Raw genomic sequence first — 23,195 nt, 5'->3', positions numbered from 1 at the left:
ACAAGAGCAAAACTCTGTCTCAAAAAATAATAAAAAAAATTGAATTCCTCAGTCCCATGAGCCACATTTCAAACACTCAATAGCCACATGTGGCTACCATATTTGACAGCACAGATATAGAACATTTCTATCATTGCACAAGTTCCCATTGGATAGTGCTGTTCTTTCAAGAGAATAACCAGGACCAGTCCTATTATGCCTCAACTCTGTTTACCTTGAGCACCAAAAGAAATCCAAGCCTCCTCTGGCATACCTCTTCAACTGGATTCTCATCCCCATTTGCCACCATTCTTGGTGATTTCAATATCTACATATTAGACTGAACCATATGAAGTTGCATCTTCAACCCAAGATATGATCCATCCAGTACTCCAGCCTCTCAGTTCCCTGACCTCTTGTTTATTAATTCCTATGGCTCCTACCATCTCAGCCTTTCTCCAGTGGGGTTCCAAGAGAGGAGTAAGCCTAATGCCCTAGGGCACCCACCAAATGTTATAAATCAATTTCTGTCCCCTGCATCTAACATGGTACCAGCTATGTATCATAACTGGGAGAAGTAAGCAAACAATCAATTCATTTTCTGACTTCTATGGTTCCAATGAAGAACTCTAGCTGAGCCTATCGTTAATGATGAGCTCAATTTCAGGTATCCATTCTCTGATCACCATCACCTATCTTTCCCAACTCACCCTCTCTAATATTCTTAAACCAATCACCCTTCAGCCCCACTAGGACATCTAATCCTATACTACCATCTTTTCACTGTCTATTACGCTGTCATATCTTCGCATTCCTTCTTGCCTTAGTTTACATAGTTATCATATTAACACTCCCCTTGAATATTCCCTCAACTTCTTTCTACGGTACTTACTTGCACAATCCAGCTTTGGTTAAATACAGCCCTCCTACTTATTATGTGTCCCTATCTGCTGAATGTGACAGGAACAAAAACACATACAACAGTGCTGACTGGGCTCACTTTTTATTTAAGATCAAAATCTTAAGTGGTCCCTCACTACTGCTTAGCAATCTTGACATATTTTCCTAGTCGGTTCATTCTTCCATCCTCCCAGGTACTATTTCACATCTTCTCTGCTATTCTCAAAACTCTAATATCCATTCCGATTCCTGTATCACTATTCTTTTTTATTTAAATATAACTTCATTGAGAATATTCACGTACCATGTAATCCACCCATTTAAAGTCTGTGATTCAATGGCAAGTACTTGGGAGGCTGAGGTGGGAGGATTGCTTGAGCTGGAGAGGCAGAGGTTGCAGCAAGCCAAGGTTCCACTACTGCACTCCAGCCTGGGCAACGGAAAGAGAGTTCTTTATATATTCTGGATACTAAACCCTTAACATACATATGATTTGCAAATATTTTCTCCTATTCTGTAGGTTGTCTTTTCACTTTCTTGATAGTGTCCTTTGATGCACAGAAGTTTTAAATTTTGATAAAGTCCAATTTATCTTTTTTTTTCTTTTGTTGTTTGTGCTTGTGGTATTATATCTAGGAATCCACTGCCAAATCTAAGGTTGTGAAGTTTTATCCCTAAGATAGTTCCCCTGACTTGCTGACACAAGGTCTCAACTATGTTGCCCAGGTGGGACTCTAAGGATCCTCCCGCCTCAGCCTCCCAAGTAGATGGGACTTACCAGTGTGTACCACTGTAGCTGCCTATAAAAGCTTTATGACTTACATTTAGGTCTTTGATCTATTTTCATATGTAGTATAAACAAGTGGTCCAACTTCATGGTTTTGCAAGTGGATACTCAGTTGTCCCAGCACTACATATTGAGAAGACTGCATTGTTTTCCCCACTGAATTGTCTTGACATTCTTGTCAAAAATCTATTGCCCACAAATGTATGGTTTTACTTCTGGACCCTCAATTCTATTCCACTGAACTGTAATGCCTACCTTTATGTCTTAATTAGTAAGTTGTAAAATTGGAAAGTATGAACCCTTAACTTCGTTCTTTTTCAAGACTGTTCTATTCTGTGTCCCTTGTATTTTGGTATGAATTTTGGGACCAACTTGTCAATTTACAAAAAAAAGTTAGCTGGGATTTTTGTGGGGTTTTCTTGTTTGTTTTTTTGAGACAGAGTTTCGCTCTTGTTGCCCAGGCTGGAGTGCAATGGTGCGATCTTGGCTCACCACAACCTCTGCCTCCTGGGTTCAAGTGATTCTCCTGCCTCAGCCTCCTGAGTAGCTGGGATTACAGGCATGTGCCACCATGCCTGGCTGATTTTTTTTTGTATTTTTAGTAGAGACGGGGTTTCTCCACATTGGTAAGGCTGGTCTCGAACTCCTGACCACAGGTGATCCGCCCACCTCAGCCTCCCAAAGTGCTGGGATTACAGGTGTGAGCCACCATGCCCAGCCTAGCTGGGATTTTGAGAAGAATTTGAAATCTGTAGATCAACTTGGTGAATACTGCCATCTTAACAACATTAAGTATTCTAAACCATGAACAGGAAATACCATTCCATTTATTTAGGTCTTATTTAATTTCTTTCAACAATGTTTTATAATTCTCAGAGAAGTTTTTTATTTTTGTCAAACATATTCCTAAGTATTTTATTATTTTTGATACTATATTAAATGTAACTGTTTTCTTAAATCCACTTTCAGATTGTTCACTGCTAATGTACAAAAATACAGTTCATTTTCTATATTGACCTTGTATCCTGCAAACTTGCTAAACTCATTTATTAGTTCTAAAGGCTTGTTTTATTTCAGTGGATTCTCTAGGATTTTCTATATGAAAGATGTTATCTGATAGAGTAGTTTACTTCTTCGTTTCCAACCTGAATGGCTTTTATTTCATTTCTTTCCTAACTGTCCTGGCTAGAACCTCCTTTACCACGTTGAATGGAAGTGGCAAGAATGAACACCCTTGTCTTGTTTCTGATTTTGGGAAAAGCTTTCAGTCTTTCACCATGAAGTATGATATTAGCTGTGAGTTTTTCATAGATGCCCTCTATCAGGCTGAGGAAGTTCCTGTCTATTCCTAGTTTGCTGAGTATTTTATTGTCATGAAGGAGTACTGAATTCTCTCAAATGCTTTTTCTGTGTCCATTTAGATATCGTGTGGTTTTCGTCCTTTGTTCTATGATATAGTATATTAACTGATTTTCTAATGTTAAACCAACCTTTCAGACTTTTTTGATAAGAAAAAAGTAGTACTTGAGAGAACTTCTACACTCTTCCACCACCAAAAGTATTAGTCTATCTGCATCTGTACCCGTATCCTCTGCCTTCCTTCCTATTGCACAGAACGAATTGCCCACATGGCTATCTAAGGCTAACTTTTCCATTTGATCCTGAATCTGAACGCTTCTTAATTAAGGATTCCCCTCCTACCATCATCTCTCCTGAAACATCAATCTTCCCCTTTTTTTAGATCATTCCATCAGCATACAAATATGCAGTAATATTTCCCATAAGGTTATTTCTAGACTTGTATATCCTACTGTCTGCTCAACATCTTCATTTGGTTATTCACTGGGCATCATAAAATTATGTACAAAACCAAATTCTTAATTTCTTCCTCCAAACCTGTTCCTGCCCCAGTGTTCCCGCTCTCAAACAACGAAGTCATCATTAACCCAGTTGCTTAGGGCAAAACCTTGATTTCACCTTAGTCTTTCTTGTTCTCTCACACTCCAACAAATCCTGTAGGTTCAACCTTCAAAACGTTCCCAAATCTGACAACTTCTTTACCTCACAGCTACCTCTATGGTCAAAGCAAACATCAGATCTTCCCTGGAATAATGCAACAGCCATTCCCCTCCACCCCTGCTTAGTCTCCTCAATTCCATTTTTGCCCCTATCCCTCTATAGATTATTTTCCACACTGTAGCCAGAGTTAGATTACATCATTCTCTCGTTCTCAACCCCTCTATGGCTTTTCATCATATTTAGAATAAAGTACAAAAACTTCACCTCACATGATCTGACCACTGTTTATTTCTTCTCTCCTTTCCCCGTCGCTCAATCTAATTCAGTCATTGTGTCTTTCCTGCAGCTCTAAGAAACATGCCAAACACACTCTTGCTTTAGGGCCTTTATATTTATTCCCTGACCTAGAATGACTCTATTCAAATATCACCTCAAGAAGTCTCCCTTGATCTTTCCCTTTAATCGAGCCCCCTTTTTCCTCTGTTCTAGTCATTCTCCATCCCCTCTTCTTGCCTTGTTTTTCTTAAATTGTATTTATTATCTGTTTCCCTCACAAAAAGGTAAGCTTTATAAGAACACTGACTTCTCTTGTGTTTAGTACTGTACCCTCAGTTTGCAGAACAGTATCTGCGTTATAGTTGCTGCTAAATAAATACCAATTGGGTTGTCAGTAAAGAAGTACAAGTAATAGTTAAACACAACACAGTGATCTTCTGAATTATTCAGAGGGGCTTTCTAAGTTGAGTACCCTACAATTGGCTTAGCCAGAAACCTGAGTTAAGATTGCCTTCTCTCATCTTGACCAGTCACAAGGTTTGCTTCTCTCACCAAAAGATTCTCAAGTCTGTCCACTTCTACTAATACTGCTTTATCGTCTGTCTCTCTGCTTTTAGTCTCCTCCAAATTATGGTTAATATTTCAGTATACTGTATTTTCTTTCAGTCTTTATTTTGAATCCTTATATAATACTTCATCTTGTTTTTGAACATTGGGTTAAGTTGTTCATTGTTATAAATAATGCTTTGATAAACCATCTTTGTCTATACAATTTCATCTAAATTCTGATGATGTTTTTAGAGTAGATTTTCAAACTTTAATTCATGGGTCAGAAGATATGAATTACTTTTAAGTTCTACATATATATTATCAAATTGCTTAAACAAAAATTTCAGCTGTTAAAGAAAAAGATTAAGCTATAAATATTATAGACAAGTATTAGTAAGGAAGTAGATCAGTAAAAGTGCACCTCTTAAGAGAACAGGCTTATCTCTAAGCTTGAAAGAAAATTGCTATATTTTGAGTAAGGAGGGGGACTCTGTGGCTTTTTTGCAGCAAAGAAGGCAGTCTGGCACTGCAGTACTGTCTTTGGAGTCTAACTGCCTTTGAATCCTATGCCAGAGCAGGTATTTACAGGCTTAAAGCCCCTAAGCCTTTGTTTGCTCATCTGTAAATGGACCCAGCAATGCTTATCTTTTTAGGGTTGTAAAGATTTCTATTTAGGAACTACCAACATAATCACGTAAGATGTTTGAGTTAGAAGCTATGTCTATTAGAATAAGATTATCAAGTCCAGTACCTGAGAGAACAAGAGATTATCAGAATGGATAAAAGCATGACCCAATGGTATGCTATCTACAGGAGACACATTTTAAAAATAAAAACACAGATCAATTAAAAGTAAAAGAATGGAAAAAGATATATCAGGCAAACAGTAGGAATAAGACTGAAATGACTAGAACCATATCTAGTAGTTCTATCAGATAAAATACACTTCAAGAAATAATTAGCTGGGCGCTGTGGCACATGCTTGTAATCCCAGCTACTTGGAAGGCTGAGGTATGAGAATCCCTTGAACCTGGGAGGCACAGGCTACAGTGAGCTGAGACAGTGCCACTGCACTCCAGCCTGGGCAACACAGTGAGACTGTATCAAAAGCAAAAAAAAAAAGAAAGAAAGAAAAGAAGGCCAGGCACGGTGGCTCAAACCTGTAATCCCAGCACTTTGGGAGGCTGAGGCGGGCAGATCACTTGAGGTCAGCAGTTTGAGACCAGCCTGGCCAACTTGGTAAAACTCTGTCTCTACTAAAAATATGAAAATTAGCCGGCCATGGTGGCGGGTGTCTATAATCCCAGCTACTCAGGAGGCTGAGGCAAGAGAATCGCTTGAACCCAGGAGACAGAGGTTGCACTGAGCCGAGATTGTGCCACTGCACTCCAGCCTGGGCAACAGAGCAAGACTCCGTCTTAAAAAAATAATAATAATAAATAAATAAAAAATATATATATACACACACACACACACACACACATTATCAGAGATAAAACTGGAAATTACATAGTATATTTACATGTTGGCTCAATAATTTGTATGAAACCGTGAAAGACTAGAATATCTACCACAATCTGGCCAGGCACGGTGGCTCACGCCTGTAATCCCAGCACTTTGGGAGGCCAAGGCAGGCGGATCACCTGAGGTCAGGAATTCAAGACCAGCCTGGCCAACATGGTGAAACCCCATCTCTACTAAAAATACAAAAATTAGCCAGGCGTGGTGGCAGGTGCCTATAATCCCAGCCACTCAGGAAGCTGAGGCAGGAGAATGGCTTGAACCTGGGAGGCGGAGGTTGCAGTGAGCCGAGATCGTGCCACTGCACTCCTGCCTGGGGGACAAGAATGAGAATTCGTCTCAAAAAAAAAAAAAAAAAAGAGTATCTACCACAATCTTGAAAAAGAACAAATGAGAAATTATGCTACCTGACTTTAAGACTCACTATGAAGCTACTATAATCAAGACAATAATCTTGCTACTATAATCAAGCTACTATAATCTTGTACTGGCATAAAGACAAACAGATCAGTTAAATAAAAAAGAGAAGCCAGACACAAACTCTCACTTATACAGTAAGTTGATTTTCAAAGGCACCAAAGCAACCCATTGAGAAAAAGAAGTCTTTTAAATGAACTGAGTTAGAATAACTAGATATCTATATAGAAGAAATAAACCTCATCCCCTAACTCACACCATACACAAAAATCAATTCAAGATGTACCATATACCTAAATAGAAAATAATAACCATAAAGGAAAAAACTGAAAATTAGACCATCTTAAATCTTCTTCACAGCAAGATACCCTTAAGAAAATGAATAGGCAGCCGGGTGCGGTGGCTCACATCTGTAATCCCAGCACTTTGGGAGGCTGAGGCAGGCGGATCACGAGGTCAGGAGATCAAGACCATCCTGGCCAACATGGTGAAACCAACTCTACTAAAAATATAAAAATTAGGTGGGCGCACACCTGCAGTCTCAGCTACTCAGGAGGCTGAGGCAGGAGAATCGCTTGAACCTGAGAGGCAGAGGCTGCAATGAGCTGAGATCGCGCCACTGCACTCTAGCCTCAGCGACAGAGCAAGACTCTGCCTCAAAAAAAAAAAGCAAAAGAAAATGAATAGGCAAGCACACACTAGAAAATATTTGTAGAACATGTATTTGACAAACAACTGGTATTCAAGACATACAAAGAACTCCTATCTCAATAATAAAAAGCCACATAATCCAATTTTAAAATGGACAAAACATTTGAACACTTTACAGAAGATACAAAATTAGACAACAATCATGTGAAAAAAAGTGCTCAACATCATTAGCCATCAGGGAATGCAATTAGAATCATTACATGACTACCAGAATGGCTAAAATTAAGGGGGTAAAACAATATCAAATGGTAGCAAAGATGTAAAACAAGTAAAGTAACTAGAATGCTCATAAACTGCTAGTGGGAATTAAAATGGTACAACTACTTTGGAAAAAGGTTTGGCAGTTTCTTTATAACCTAGCAATTCCATTCCTAGCTATTTATTCAAAAGATGTGAAATCTTATGCTCACTATACAACCTGTACAAGAATGTTCACAGCAGCTTTCTTTATAATAGTGAAAAATACACCAAGAGAAGAACTGTATAAAGAAACTGGTATATTCATATGCTAGAACACTACTCAGTAATAAAAAGGAATATAACATGGATCAATCTCAAAAACATTATGCTGAGTGAAAGATTACACAAAAGTTTACTGGTATGATTCTACTAATATCAAACTGTAGAATATCATATAAGCAGAATTTTACAGAAATAAACAGTGGTTGCCTTTAGGGGGAGAGGTGAAGAAGAGATATGAGGGAATCTTCCAGGGTGATATTAATGCTCCATGTCTTGATAGGTATATGCATATGCCCAAACTCTGCAAATTTACACTTAATATTTGTGCATTTCACACAAATACTGGAACTTAGTTCATGATTTGCATGCTTAAGTATTTCAGGGAAAATGAACCAATATTTGCAACTTACTTTGCAAAGCATCAAAAACATAACATGGATTAAAGGATGGCTAGAGAGATACATAGATTTGTAATAAAACATAGTAAGATATTAATGGAATCTAAGTAGTAAGATTCTTCTAACTTTGTTGTGTATTCAAAATTTTCATAATAAAATAACGGAGGGAAAAAGACTGGGGAAACCCTCTGAATTAAAGATGAATAAAGAGATATGACTAGATGCAATGTATGATGCTTAATTGGATCCTTTACGCCGAAAAAGAGATACAAAGCATACTACTGGAACAACTGAGGAAATGTGAATGTGGATTGTATACTAGATAATAGTATTGGCATTAATGTTAAATTTCTTGAGTATAATAATGGTGTTACAATTTTGTAGGAGAATGATCTTGTTCTTAAGAGATACACACTGATCAAGCTCAGTGGCTCAATTCCAGCACTTGGGGAGGCCAAGAGAGAAGGATCTCTTGAGGTCAAGAGCTTGAGACCAGCTTGGGAAACATAGCCAAAACCCCATCACTACAAAATTAAAATTAAAATTAAAATTCGCTGAGTGTGGTGATGAGTGCTTGTAGTCCTAGCTACTAGGGAGGTTGAGGTGAGAGGACTGCTGGAGCCCAGGAGTTCAACGTTACAGTAAGCTATGATCATGCCAGTGCACTTCAGCCTGGGTGACAAAGCAAGACCCTGTCTCAAACAACAACAACAACAACAAGAGAGTATGCTTTAATTAGCATACTAATTAAAGTATTTAGAGGTAAAGTGTCATGATTTATGCAACTGACTCTCAAATGGCCAGGGAAAAGTCCATATATGTAAAAATATACATATGAGAAAGAAAAAGAAGAGAAATAGGAAGGATAAAGAAAGTACACTATTTTTGTATCTCGTACTTCTAAAATCTGAAATTTTCAAAATAGAGAGGAAAAAAAGTATAGGCCCTGAAATAAACAGGTCTAAGTCTCAATTCCCATACTACCAATTACTAGCTTAATGATTTTGAGCAAGTTACTTCTCCCTAAGGATGACAAAGCCTAACTTGTAAGGTTCCTGCAAAGATCAGGTAAAATAAGAGTTAACTGCATTAAGTGCATAGTGACTTGCACAAAATAGTAGTAATAGCAGTCACTGTTATTATAAAGACCAGTAGTGGTCAGGTATGGTTGGCTCATGCTTATAATCCCAACATTTTGGGAGGCCAAAGCAAGAAAATTACTTGAGCCCAGGAGTTCAAGAACAGCCTGGGCAACATAATAAGACACCATTTCTTTAAAAAAGAAAAAAAAAAAAAAAACACACCAGTAGTGTGTCACAGACCCATGAATTTCTTTATTTTTTTCGGAGAAGGAGTCTCACTCTGTTGCCCAGGCTGGAGTGCAATGATGCAATCTCAGCTCACTGCAACCTCCACCTCCTGGGTTCAAGCGATTCTCCTGCCTCAGCCTCCTGAGTAGCTGAGATTACAGGTATGCAGCACCACGCCTGGCTATTTTTTGTATTTTTAGTAGAGATGGTGTTTCACCACATTGGCCAGGCTGGCCTCGAACTCCTGACCTCAAGTGATTCACCCACCTCAACCTCCCAAAGTGCTGGGATTACAGGCGTGAGCCACCACGCCCAGCCAAATTTCAATTAAAAAAAAGAGAGAATTCTATTTTCAAATAAAATTTCACATGAAACCCAATATGTAAAATACATAAATGTAGAGCTCTGGATGAGGTGGGTGGTAAAGTTGGAGTGTTACCAGTATTCATTCTGCCCTTCCCACACCTTTACAGAACCCTAGTTAACTACAGAGGACATTTTGAAAAACCAGTTCTCAGCCAGGTGTGGCCTGTTTCAAAAAAACAAAACAAAACAAAACAAAAACGAAAAACCAGCTCTCTAGAACAGGGATTGGCAAACCATGGGACGGCCAGCCAGCTTTTTTTTTTTTTTTTTTTTTGAGACGAAGTTTTGCTCTTGTCGCCCAGGCTGGAGTGAAATGGTGCAATCTCAGCTCACTGCAACCTCTGACTCCTGGGTTCACGTGATTCTCCTGCCTCAGCCTCCCGAGTAGCTGGGATTACAGGCAGGCGCCACCATGCCCGGCTGATTTTTAGTAAGAGATAGGGTTTCACCACGTTGGCCAGGCTGGTCTCGAACTCTTGACCTCAAGTGATCTGTCCACCTCGGCCTCCGAAAGTGCTAGGATTACAGGCGTGAGCCATCTCTCCTGTATATTCTCAAAATTATATATAAAAAGAAGTATATATACTTTCTTTTTATACAAACACACAGTTTTACCACAAATTCTTAAACAATATATTGACCACCATATTGGATTTAGTATCCTGAAACTTACTTTTTCAAAAAAATCTGAACATTCCTGGAAGATTCTATAGAGCACAGAGTACTAGCTTTTGAGTTAAACTTGGTGTACCCCAGCTCTTGTCACTTTCTAAGTATGTGATCTTGGGGAAATTATTTCCCCATCAAGTTCAGCTTCCTCTTTTATAAGTGAAATAACACCTGTTTCAAAAGACTGTTATGAGGATTAAAACAATATACAAAAAGCACTGTTACTGGTATATAGCAGGTGCTCATAAATGGTAGCTAATGTGGCTTAATGTTAAGCATGGCTTATAAAGACGCGGCAAATTAAATCCTTTTACTTAAACAGAAAATATTATCTTGTTATCAAGCATTTCCTTTATATAGGGCCATTAGAAAACTCCTCAGTAAGAGATCAGTCTATGTATGGTCAATCTCCACAGCTACCACCAGAAAGAAGTAATGTTCATCTGATCTTTTTTTGACTTTGCACTCACAGGTTTACAGAGGCAACTATGTCACATGGACGCTGTTCACCAGGAAAGAGTCTAATCCATCAAACCATTTATTCTAGGTAATTGAAAAGCTGACAAGGTCAATTCTGATGAGATGAGAATTCATGTTTGCACTCAGAGGTAAAAGACTATAGCATTCTGCTTTCCTGAAACCGACTGAGGCTTCCATGGTCTTCTCAAACATTCCCCTGTGTGTCCCAGCTCTACACATGGAAGGCAGAAAGAACACAGTAATGAATGCTAGCTCTGGGCCTTGGCTCTGCTGCTTACTGCCTGACAATGCAAGTACTAAAGTTCTCTAATATTAGTTTCATCATCAGTAAAATGGAGATAACAAAAACTTATCCTTATAATAATAGATAATTATAGTCCTGATTGTGGCTCTAAGATAGTTCTAATGGAGATCACTGATCTAATATTAATTCCTTGAACTTTTATCTTTCTCGAAATGCTCTAGATGGCTGAATTTAAAAGTGTGACTAAGATCATGAAGTGAAGAACTTCTCTAAAATGGTTTTTCTGTTAATATTCCTTTAACACATAATGCTTTGGGTATTAACTCAGGTGTTAAAAAGAGCTATTTTATTTTTCAAGGAAGGAATAAGCATCTGGCAGAAGAAAACTGCTAGGAGAAATCCTGAGGTGCGGGGCTCCTTAGCATGAAGGTACAATGAATAGGGATAACTGAAGTGAAGGCAAAGTCAATATTAAGAGAGGAACAAGATGGGAGGAGTAAAAGCACTGAGAATTCATGCAGACCTACATTGCAGTCAGGCTGCCATTTCACATGCCACATCATACAGCAACTTTATCAATGTAACCTAGTGGAGCTGACATGAGGAAATGTTCCACAGAAAAGTTGAACAAAAGTTGTTAGAAGACAATTGAAGGCCGGGTGCAGTGGCTCACGCCTGTAATCCCAGCACTTCAGGAGGCTGAGGCAGGTGGATCACGAAGTCAGTTCAAGACCAGCCTGGCCAAGATAGCGAAACCCCACCTCTACTAAAAATACAGGCGTGGTGGCACCTGCCTGTAATCCCAGCTACTTGGGAGGCTGAGGGAGAGAACTGCTTAAACCGAGGAGGCAGAGGTTGCAGTGAGCCAAGATCGCGCCACTGCACTCCAGCCTGGGCGACAGAGCGAGAATCCATCTCAAAAAAAAAAAACAAACAAAAAAAAAAGAAGACAACTGAGACCACGGGGGTTGCAGAGAGGAGCTCCTACGTTATTAATCCCAGAGGAGTAAAATGCATGCAGTGTAACAGAAGTCTGGGGTGGAAACACTGGTCTACAAGTTCATCCAGTAGCTAAGAGTATGTGTATGTCAGTACTGTGGGCATTCAAATAAGATAATGTCCTCTCCAGAAAACACTGAACAGTTCTAGGGTGAAGCCAACTAAAGAAGAATCTACTTTATAGCTGATAAGACCTAGTGCCCAGGCTCTGTTCCAAAACATCCTTTCTTAAATTTCTTTGCGTTTTGTTTTATAAGCTGCTCCTGTGATTTTGGTTTCCTCTGTCAAAAAATAGTCCCACAACAAGGAAAAAGAATTAAGTACATTTTGTATTATTTGTGAAAGTTAAAAACTATAAGCAATGTCATGAATATAAATAATTTCAAACGGCATGTTAGATGACATTTATGAAGTAATACTGGGGGGGGGGCGGCAAATATAAAAACAGGAGACAGATATAGACAGACAGACAGACAGCAGAATCCCAGATATGTATCAGCCAAATCCTAATACTGGGAGGGAAAGTGCTTGCTCTTGCAACCTACCAGAAAGAATAAATATAGCAAAATATATGTATTTCACTCGTTGGTTTCATTTCTATTACTTTTCTGTTCAGTGGAAGAAGGTACATTTTTAAATTCCCAGTTGCTCTGGAGATACATCTCAGTTCCTTTAAACGTAATACTTTGGGCATCCAGCCCCTGCTGACCCCCGGTGACCAGGCCCCACCTCCTCTTCATTCTATCTCTAGCTTCTTCACCCAGTCAGCAATAGCAATGAATTCTTTTGTTTGTTTGTTTGTTTGTTTGTTTCACAGGAATGGAACAGCATGGAGGCAATGAATTCTTTATCCTTTCTACTTGCTGCCCACCCACCCTCTTAATTCTACATGGATTTGAATACTCTTTTTCCCTACATCAGTGCCACTTCTGTTCACACCGATTAGACCTTTCTGCAGGATCAGCACTGCTTCTACTTCAAGAAATAAAAGCTTTGGCAGTGTTCACACAAGAAGGGGGCTGCTGGCCCAGGCTGCATAAATCTGGAAATTTTGTGAGAACTGATGGATGAGTGAAACAAACCCTGGAAAGCACCTTCGAGGCAAAAAGTAAATCATTTATAAAGAACCTGTATAAACTATAAGAACAATACTGAGATCCCAACAGACACTGAGGCAAACTTCAGAGAATTCTTCTTCAAAGAAGAAATATAAATTGACTTTTTAAAAAACAAAAAATGTCAACTTCACTACTAATCAAAGAAACATAAAGTACAATGAAATGCCACTGGTTACTATCTATTACTACGCCATATATTTTTTAAAAGAATATCCCTCAGTATTTGGAGGTAAAAGGAATGCTCTCATAAGCTACTGGTAACTTTATACATATAATCCAGTAATTACACTTTCAGTAACTACATTACAAGGCTCATTGCTAGTTTAGATTTTTTTTTTTTTTCCTTTTTTTGAGACAGGGTCTTGCTCAGTCACTCAGGCTGGAGTGGAGTGGTGCAATCACAGCTCACTGTAGCCTCCAACTCTTGGGCTCAAGCAATCTTCCCACCTCAGCCTCCGAAGTAACTGGGACTACAGGCATGTACCACCACACAAAGCTAATTTTTTATTTTTTGCAGAGATAGTGTCTTCCTGTGTTGCTCAGGCTGGTCTTGAACTCCTGGCTTTAACTGATCCTCCCACCTCAGCGTTCCAATGTGCTTGCATTACAGGTGTGAACTACCATGACTGGCCCTAGATGTTTATCTTTAATAGAAAAAAAAATAGGTTAAAAAAAAGTCATGCCCAATATTAGGGGAACAATTAAGCAAGAAGCCCTTCCTTACTCCACCAATCACCAATCAGATTTAATACCTTCCTTTGTGGGCGGTTAGTGCCTACATTTTAGCACTTCGACTGAATTGTACTATATATAGTCATACTCAAGTCTGTTTCCCTTGCTGGACTGTAAACTCTCTGAGTATAAATTTGAGATCCTATTCAGCTCTGTATTATATCCCTTATCATCTTTTGGGTCTTTTAGGCCCCTCCTCCTCACCCTCAGCATCCAGCACAATATTTCACTAACAGCAGGATATGAAAAAATCTTAAGGTGAACCACTATAAAAAGGAATTAATCAATGACTTTAGAGATAAAATAATTTTATACACAAAAAGACATATAAACACTTAAGAGGTATGAACAAACACTAAATTTAGAACTGCCTTAATTCAACCATAATTTAGAATAAGCTCAAATTCCATGAGAACGCAGGAATGAGTATTAGATCAAAGGAGTCAGAGTAAGCAGTCATGTCCCTTTACCTTTTCACCGTCTTCCTGCCTCAAACATACATGAGAAGCCTAGAGATGCAATGAGTATCTTGAAACCGTGAATCAAGCCACAAGTTTATGACTGTAGCGCCGAAGGCAAAAGCCTGATCCTCAATTATGTCAATGAGCCACTGCCTCACTCTGGACTTGTGATGTGAGGAGAAAGAAATCCCACGTGTTAAACCCACTATTAATGATGTTTTCTGTTATTATGACTTACAGAATTGTCTGACAGATACTAACAGAATTTCTCATAGTTAGTAAAAGGGTTTTCCTTTACTTGTTCTGACTAATAATACATACCCATCTACTTGGTTACAGTGACTACACCATAAGTGGACCCTTTAATCAAGAAAGGCCTATCAGAGTCTTCCTCTAGACTAACCTATGGTCTGAGGGAAAAAAAAATTCTTTCTTTCCATTAAAAGCTATGGCTGCTGGCAGCCATTTTGCTTGTCCCTTAAGAAGAGGCCATCTGTTGAACGGAGACCACTGGATTCAAAGATGGAGAGACATTATCTGAGCTCCCAGATCCAGCTCAGCCTAAGCCCTAATCAGACTTGCCAATTATTACACACATTAACTTGGTTTTTTTGCTTAAGGTTACTGAAATCATATTTCCAACACCTGCATCCAAGAGTCCTATATACTACAATGGGGGTAAACACACAAATAATTATTTTAGTAACACACACCAATAATTCTTTGAGTTGAAAAAAATGCTGTTCCATAATGCTGACCCTCATAATTCATACAAATGTTAACCCACATGATTCAGGTTACATTTGTCATTCTCCAACTGCCTACCATTTCCTTTCATAATGCCCACACTATAACTACACTGAATTGCTTGTTCTTTCCTACACACTCTTCACATTTTTCTATTTATGTGATTTCAGCCTACCGTTCTCTTACATTAATACCCTTCCCTCTCAATCTCTAACTGTATTTCCTCTGAAACACTACAGTATTTTTATTTGTATGTCCCTTAGTAGTTCTGACCTTGTATTACAGTTATGCATGTTCATGTCTTATCTACCTAATTGAACTAAAATGCCAGTGAGATCAGGGCCCATATTTGATTTGTATATATCCCCACAGGTCAGTCTGTCCCCAAAACCCATATTACTTCTATAAAACCTAGGCTATTTCACAATTGTCAATATCTCACTAGCTAGGTACCAGTAGCAATATAGCAATATACTTAATTATCCTGGGTACCACAAAGGCCACATTAATATAAGTGAGAAGACTGGACAGGGTACAAATTACATTTAGGTAGGCATATATAGAACAGAACAAGTCCCAACTTTGTCTAATTTAAGAAGTAAGTTTTACTTAGAGATACTGAGGTCTTACATATTTTTGCTTAGTCACAAGTCAAGCCTATTTTAGGCCCTGGTCCTTCTCTGTTAACTCTCAGGCATATCTATAATAAGAATTCCTACCTCCTCCTACCTACCAACCCATCCACCATTATTTTTCCAGGAGATATCCCTGAAGAGAAAGTCCACTCCTAGCAGTATCCTGACTCTAAGCCACACCCTCTATCTAGACTCAAAGTGTATATAGTTAATGCCTTCAGCTTCCCTAACTCTCCTATAATCTATTTCTCCCTAACTTATTCTTAGCCCTTTGACTCTTATGCCTTGCCTTTCTTCTTTCCCTTAGTTCTACCCAACTAGTGGCTTATCTTTTATGTCTCATCATCTCACACAGAAACAGACCTCAGAAAGACTACACAGACAGGAAAGCACAGTCAATAATAATAGCAGCCACTGTTTTACTGCATACCTATTACATGCTAGTCACAATGCCTGGTACTTTACAAAGTGTCTGTGATTCTCATGGCAATCCTCATACTAATTTTACAAATGAGGAACCTGATCCTGAAAGAGATAACTTGTCAAATATTAGCCAGTTAGGAAATATTACAGCTGAGCTGCCTAGTTCTAAAACCAACATTTCTTCTACTTTATCATAGTGCCAAAAACAAAATATTGACTCTATTTTCCCAGCTTCCACCCTTGTCCCACAACCCAATAATCTACCGTCCACATAGTAGCAACCAGAGTGGAGTGATCCTTTGCTTAAATACTAATTCTTTGCTCAAGTCCCTCCAGTGGTTCCTCCCTTGCTCAAGGAAAAGCCAAAGTCCTTATTATGGCCTAAGAACCCTGTGATCTGTCCATCTGCACTCCTCCCCCGTTACCTCTCTGGTTTCACTGTTTATCTCTCCCTTACTTACTCTAATCCAGCCACATTCAACCTGTTCACGCCTCAGCGTTTTTGCATTTATTATTCCTTCTACCTGTAGCACTTTCCCCACCTCACAATCTTCTTAGTTTATTCCCTCACTTACTCTAGATCCCTGTTCAAATGTCATCTTCTCAAGGAGACCTTCCCTGATCACCTATTTTATATTGCTACCTCCTGAGACCTCAGTATTCCCTATTCCCCTCTCCCTCTGCTTTACTTTTTTCTCTAAAGTACTTACCACCACTTGAAATATCGTATATTTATTGTTTTCTTGTCTGCCTCCCACTACTAGAAAATAAGCTCCATGAGAACAGGGACTTATATTCTGTTAATTGTATATTCTGCTCACTGTATCTGTTATATAGTAGGTATACAATAAATATGTATTGAATGAGTAAATGGGGGCTTTCATTCTCCCTAGGTGTTTAACACAATTGGCCTTAGATACATTTTCCAGAAAGTAAATGCAAAGGCAATGTGCATTTGTTCTAGTCTAGATCAATGTAGTCAATCTTCTCCCCTCAAACATTACCTTTAAAAAGCATTCCCTCGGCCAGGTGTGGTGGCTTATGCCTGTAATCTCAGCACTTAGGGAGGCCGAGGTGGGCAGATCATGAGGTCAGGAGATCGAGACCATCCTAGCTAACACGGTGAAACCCCATCTCTACTAAAAATACAAAAAATTAGCCGAGCGTGGTAGCAGGCACCTGTAGTCCCAGCTACTCGGGAGACTGAGACAGGAGAATGGCATGAACCTGGGAGGCAGAGCTTGCAGGAGCCGAGATCGTGCCAGTGCACTCCAGCCTGGGCAACAGAGCGAGACTCCGTCTCAAAAAAAAAAAAAGAAACAAAAGCATTCCCTCTAATTTTTCATAGTTCTGAATAGACAACAATGTCATTGAGCAAAAAACTGAGTAGACTGAGCCAACTTAACCAGTGTGTAGTATTATAATCAAAACTTATAGCAAAGTTAGTCAGACATATATTTAATGATATACATAATTGTTATTGTGCTGCACGGTAAGTAGGCATAAATAGTAGACACTTTATGTAAATGATTCTAATTGCTATTTCTTTTATACAACCAAACCAAGCACGTCTAGGATCCGCTTCAGGGGAAGACAGGAAGGAGTGAAAAGCTAGATACTTAATACTGGGAGGTTAAGTCCTCTCTTATTCCACCCCTTAAGCATTGGGCTAATGGTCTCCCAGCTTGGCTTATGTGTCTTCAAGAAAAGTAACTTGCCAGGCATGATGGCCTACGCCTATAATACCAGCACTTTCAGAGGCCAACGTGGAGAATTACTTGAGCCCAGGAGTTCAAGACCAGCCTAAGCAGCATAAAAAGACTCCATCTATACAAAAAATAAAAAATAAGCCAGGCGTGATGGCATGCACCTATGGTCCCAGCTACTTGGGAGGCTGAGGCAGAAGGATCACTTGAGCCTGGGAGGTTGAGGCTGCAGTGAGCCATGATTCCACCACTGCACTCCAGCCTGGGATACAGAGTAAGACCCTGTCTCAAAAAAAAAAAAAAAAGGGAAAATTACTCCTTTCCTTCCACAGTAAAAAAAAGGCTTCCTTTTACAAAAGATTTAAAAACTAGGTTGGGAGCCTGGCCTCTGTCTCCAGTCATATAAAGCTAAGAGGAACCAGCACAATCACTAACTTCTGTCTCCGGCAAGGAAGACGGGGCAGGCAAGCTGGTGGGGAAACCAAGTAAAGAGATCAAATGTACTGAGTACCTATTGTACACCAAGTACACTAGCAGGTGCTCTGCATAATCCCTCTACTTCCCCAACCCACCTATACCCCCAAGCTCTGTTCCCAGGAAAGTAGAGGAACATGCAGAGAGTAGAATGGTTCCAGTGAGGGCACCCTGCTCCCTCTCATAAGGCCTGAAAAATCAACAGAGAGCTCTCTTAGGAAGATTAAAACGAAGCTGTTATTTAATGGCCATTTCCCTTGCTTCTCATCTTATCTAAACCCATAGGAAGAGAAAGGGCCCTCTACCTTGCTATGGTTTTATCCAGACCTAACCAGCCTGCAAAGCCAAGGCTAAGCCCACTCTTTCTGGGATCTCATCCTTATTCACTGCAGCTCTCCTCTCTCCCATTGTCAGGGACATTTACTTGGGTAAACAATTATTCACTTGTGTCATCTTGTAATTAATTTCTTGGGGAAATGCTTATTTCACCATTGATAATGCAAGCTCCTTGAAGACAGAAATCTTAAAACTTCTTTAGTAAGCTTCATAAGGTCTAGCACCATAAAAAAAAAAAAAAAAAAAAAAAAAAAAAAAAGTGCAATGCCAGGCAAGGTGGCTCACGCCTGTAATCCCAACACTTTAGGAGGCCAAGGCAGGATGCCTGCTTGAGCCCAGGAGTTCAAGACCAGACTGGGCAACATGGTGAGACCCTTTCTCTACAAAAGAAGATATAAAAAACTAGGCAGGCAGGGTGGTGTGTGCCCATAGTCCCAGCTACTCATGAAGCTGAGGTTGGAGGATCACTGGAGCCCAGGAGGCAGAGGTTGCAATGAGCCGTAATCATACCACTGTAATCCAGCCTGGGTGACAGAGTGAGACCCTTTCTCAAAAAAAAATAAAATAAAATAAAAATAAAAAAAGCTCCAAAATATCTGGATGAATTAAAGGTAAATATGAAGTAACAGGTGATAGAAAAGAAGCAAACTTCTGGCTCTAGGTAGACACGTTGGCATTCAAAAGAAGGATGTAGTACAGTCATGTGCCACAAAAAGACATTTCAGCCAACAACAGACCATCTATATGATGGGGGTGCCATAAAATCATAATACCATATTTTTACTGTACCTTTTCTGTGTTTAGATGTGTTTAGATACACAAATACCATTGTGTTACAAGTGACTACAGTGTTCGGTACAGTAACACACTGTACAGGTTTGTAGCCCAAGATCAATAGGCTATACCTTATAGCCTAGGTGTGTAGTAGACTACACCATCAATGTTTGTGTAAGTACACTCACTCTATGATGTTTGCACAACAAAATCACTTAATGACACATTTCTCAGAACACATCCCCATCACTGAGCAACACATGACTATATTCTAAATTTGTCTTCTAAACTAGTTTTTATAACAAATTTCCCTATGAAAAAGAAAGTGTGACTGTCATTCAGGATATAGCAGACATCTTCACATGGAGGTCTGGGGTATTCGCATCAAAGCTATAAAGACATATGATGCCGAGAATATAGGGACTTTCTATTGTATCAAAAAACACATTTACATCTATCATGTCTGAAAGTCTGCGATATCCAGAGTGTAAATCCAACTGAACAGCATTAGACGGGGTCACTGATCCTGGACCCAGCAGAACAAGGAGAACCTGAAATGTCCTCCCTGAATGGATGATGATGATGATAAGACTCAGTCTACTTTGCCCAACTAAATGGCCTGGTTCTAGTGGCATAAGTCTGAAAATTGGTTTGAGAAAATTCAGGAACAAGCCTGAATCAATTTCAACCACAAGGATTTGGGGATGTGAGTTTGAGTTCTCTCACCACACTCCAGTAAGGAAGACCGGCTTAAGAGCAATTATCTTGTAATTAAAAGATATCTGACAGTTATAAATGCCAAAGCTTCCTATTTTAGCACCAACTAGTGGAATTCAGTAAGGGAGATGTCAGTAGAAGCTATCCTATGCTACTCCTTACCTGATCATTCTGACCTGAAGGAGGTCATCTATTCCTAGAGCTCAAGGGGGCATTCAGTTTCTCAAACTCATTTATTTCTGGACCTTGATGTTGTATTGAGTAAGTCATTGACTCAGATACCCAATACCAGCTGCGTAAGTGCTTAGTAAGACAGACAAGATAGTCTCTTTCCTTTGAAATGCTCAGCCCCAGAATTCTTTTAGTCACTGGAATGCTCAGCTAAAAAAAAAAAATCAGACTAAAGAGCTTTGTCAAATTAAAACTGCATTTAGATTGCAGTCCTTCAGTGCTCTCCCACTAAAAGTGGTTGATAGCCAGATTTAGGTCCTCAACTTTCATTGTTTTTAGGGACTACAATGCTATGCACAGAGACCCTTAAAAAAAAAATCTCTGACATAGTAATTTCACTACTGGGAATAGTAACAACAGCTAATGGTTCTTATGTATTTACTATGTGCTAGGTACCGTGTTAAGTACTTTCCTTAAAATATCTCATTTAACCTCACAAAAACTGAACAAGGTAGTTATTATTATTTCACAGATGCATAAAGGGAAGCTTGGAAATTAGCACAGGGTCACACACTAGTAAGTCAGTAACAGAGGTGGGACTCAAGCTCAAACTGACTGGCCCTCCAGAGCCTACCTTACTGTCACCCCATATGGGAACATATCCTTGGGAAATAATCCCAAAATACAGTGACAATTTTAGGCTAAGAGGCTCAGTACCATGTGATTATAACACAGTAACTTGAAGCATTTCAAATATGTAATAAGTAAATGACAGCAATCCAGGTTACCAAATATAATGTAGGCATTAGAAATATTTTTATAAATAACTTTTGTGACATGATGAAATATTTACGCTATAAACAGAAAAAGCAGAATATAAAATTTTACAGACAGTCAGACCTCAACTATGTCAAAAACTTATCTGCACATGGAAAGAGCTAAATTTACTGCTAAATAAAAAAGACAAGTTGCAGAATAATATATAGAGAGAGCTATATATAGCATGGTCCCGTTTATGTAAATAGTGCCTAATTTTAAGTATTCAATAAATGTAAGCCATTATTATTACAATGAACATGTACTACTTTATAATCAGAAAAATCAACAAATTTATTAAATTAAGTGTTTATGTACTTCCTTATTTAATAACTATAAAGTATATTACTTCAAGAAAAGTAAATAACATGTGCCTTGCCTCTCTGGCAATCTTAATTTAAAAAACACTTCACAATTATACAATGTCACATTTAAATACACCTAAGTTACAGGAATCGAGCAGCACTGAGAAGAACACTGCAACACTTCCAATTACCTAGGTTTACATTCAGCATGGTAGACCACAGAGAGCTGTGCTGACATGACTATATTTACAGTTTGAAATCATAAACAGGCCAAACCAGAGGTGGTATTTCGAGGGCTGTGATTTTAATAAGATTTTCTTGATCAATGTCTTATGCTGTCTGAAAACTAGGGATTTTGGTACAGACTTTTTTTTTTTTTTTTTTTTTTTGAGATGAAGTTTCACTCTTGTTGCCCAGGCTGGAGTGCAATGGCACGATCTCGGCTCATTGCAACCTCTGCCTCCCGGGTTCAAGCAATTCTCCTGACTCAGCCTCCTGAGTAGCTGGGATTACAGGAGCCCAGCACCACGCCTGGTTAATTTTTTGTATTTTTAGTAGAGACAGGATTTCACCATGTTGGCCAGGCTGGTCTCGAACTCCTGACCTCAGGTGACCCACCCGCCTCGGCCTCCCAAAGTGTTGGGATTACAGGCATGAACCACCGCGCCTGGCCTTCGGTACACTCTTAAAGAGATAAACCAACAGCTCCTCGGTAACTCAGCAGAGATATGATATGTAGGACATGAATGTAAATTAGTGATATTTTTCAGCTGCTGTCTCTAGGTAGAATTTCTATTAAAACAAACTACAAAAAGAGGAAAAAAAACCTACAAGGGGTTTATTTTGAATGAAAAATGGGCAACTCTAGAACTTAGTTCCTCAAATTCCACAGCAATCTCAATATTTGAATACGTAAGTTGAAATGCAAAGTCCACTGCACTGCACTGATTTTTAGCTACCTATGTAAAAGAATAAGTTAATACGTTAAAAGATGGGCCAGCTGCAGGCTGGGTGTGGTGGCTCACGCCTGTAATCCCAACACTTTGGGAGGCTGAGGTGGGTGGATCACGAGGTCAGGAGATGGAGACCATCATGGCTAATATGGTGAAACTCCATCTCTACTAAAAAAAAAAAAATACAAAAATTAGCTGGGCATGGTGGCAGGCACCTGTAGTCCCAGCTACTCGGGAGGCTGAGGCAGGAGAATGGTGTGAACCCAAGAGGCGGAGCTTTCAGTGAGCCAAGATTGCGCCACTGCACTCCAGCCTGGGCGACAAAGCGAGACTCCGTCTTAAAAAAAAAAAAAAAAAAAAAAGGTTGGGCCAGGTGCAGTGGGTCACACCTGTAATCCCAGCACTTTGGGAGGCCAAGGCAGGAGGATCACTTGAGGTCACGAGTTCGACAGCAGCCTGGCCAACATGGCGAAACCCTGTCTCTACTGAAAAAAAGTACAAAAAAAATTAGCCAGGCATGGTGGCGCAAGCCTGTAGTCCCAGCTACTTGGGAGGCTAAGGCAAGAGAATCGTTTGAACCTGGGAGGCGGAGGTTGCAGAAAGCCAAGATCGTGCCACTGCAATCCAGCATGGGTGACAAAGAGAGACTCTGGCTCAAAAAACAAACAGAACAAACAAACAAACAAAAAAAAACATTAAAAAATGAAAGACTTTTCCCTTCCCCTTCTCCTGAGGCATGT

At 39.4% G+C, this 23,195-nt stretch overlaps 1 protein-coding gene across 8 annotated transcripts in view; it reads right to left on the bottom strand.

Moving 5' to 3' along the window:
- The window catches only part of UIMC1 (ubiquitin interaction motif containing 1), a 114,851-nt gene that overhangs the window by 12,589 nt on the left and 79,067 nt on the right, over window positions 1-23,195 (bottom strand). The window lies entirely within an intron of this gene.

The sequence above is a fragment of the Pongo abelii genome, chromosome 4 (assembly GCF_028885655.2).
Source record: "Pongo abelii isolate AG06213 chromosome 4, NHGRI_mPonAbe1-v2.0_pri, whole genome shotgun sequence".
NCBI classification, from domain to species: domain Eukaryota; kingdom Metazoa; phylum Chordata; class Mammalia; order Primates; family Hominidae; genus Pongo; species Pongo abelii.
The sequence above is the reverse complement of the archived record's forward strand: the minus strand, read 5'-3'. Positions and strand labels throughout refer to the sequence as shown.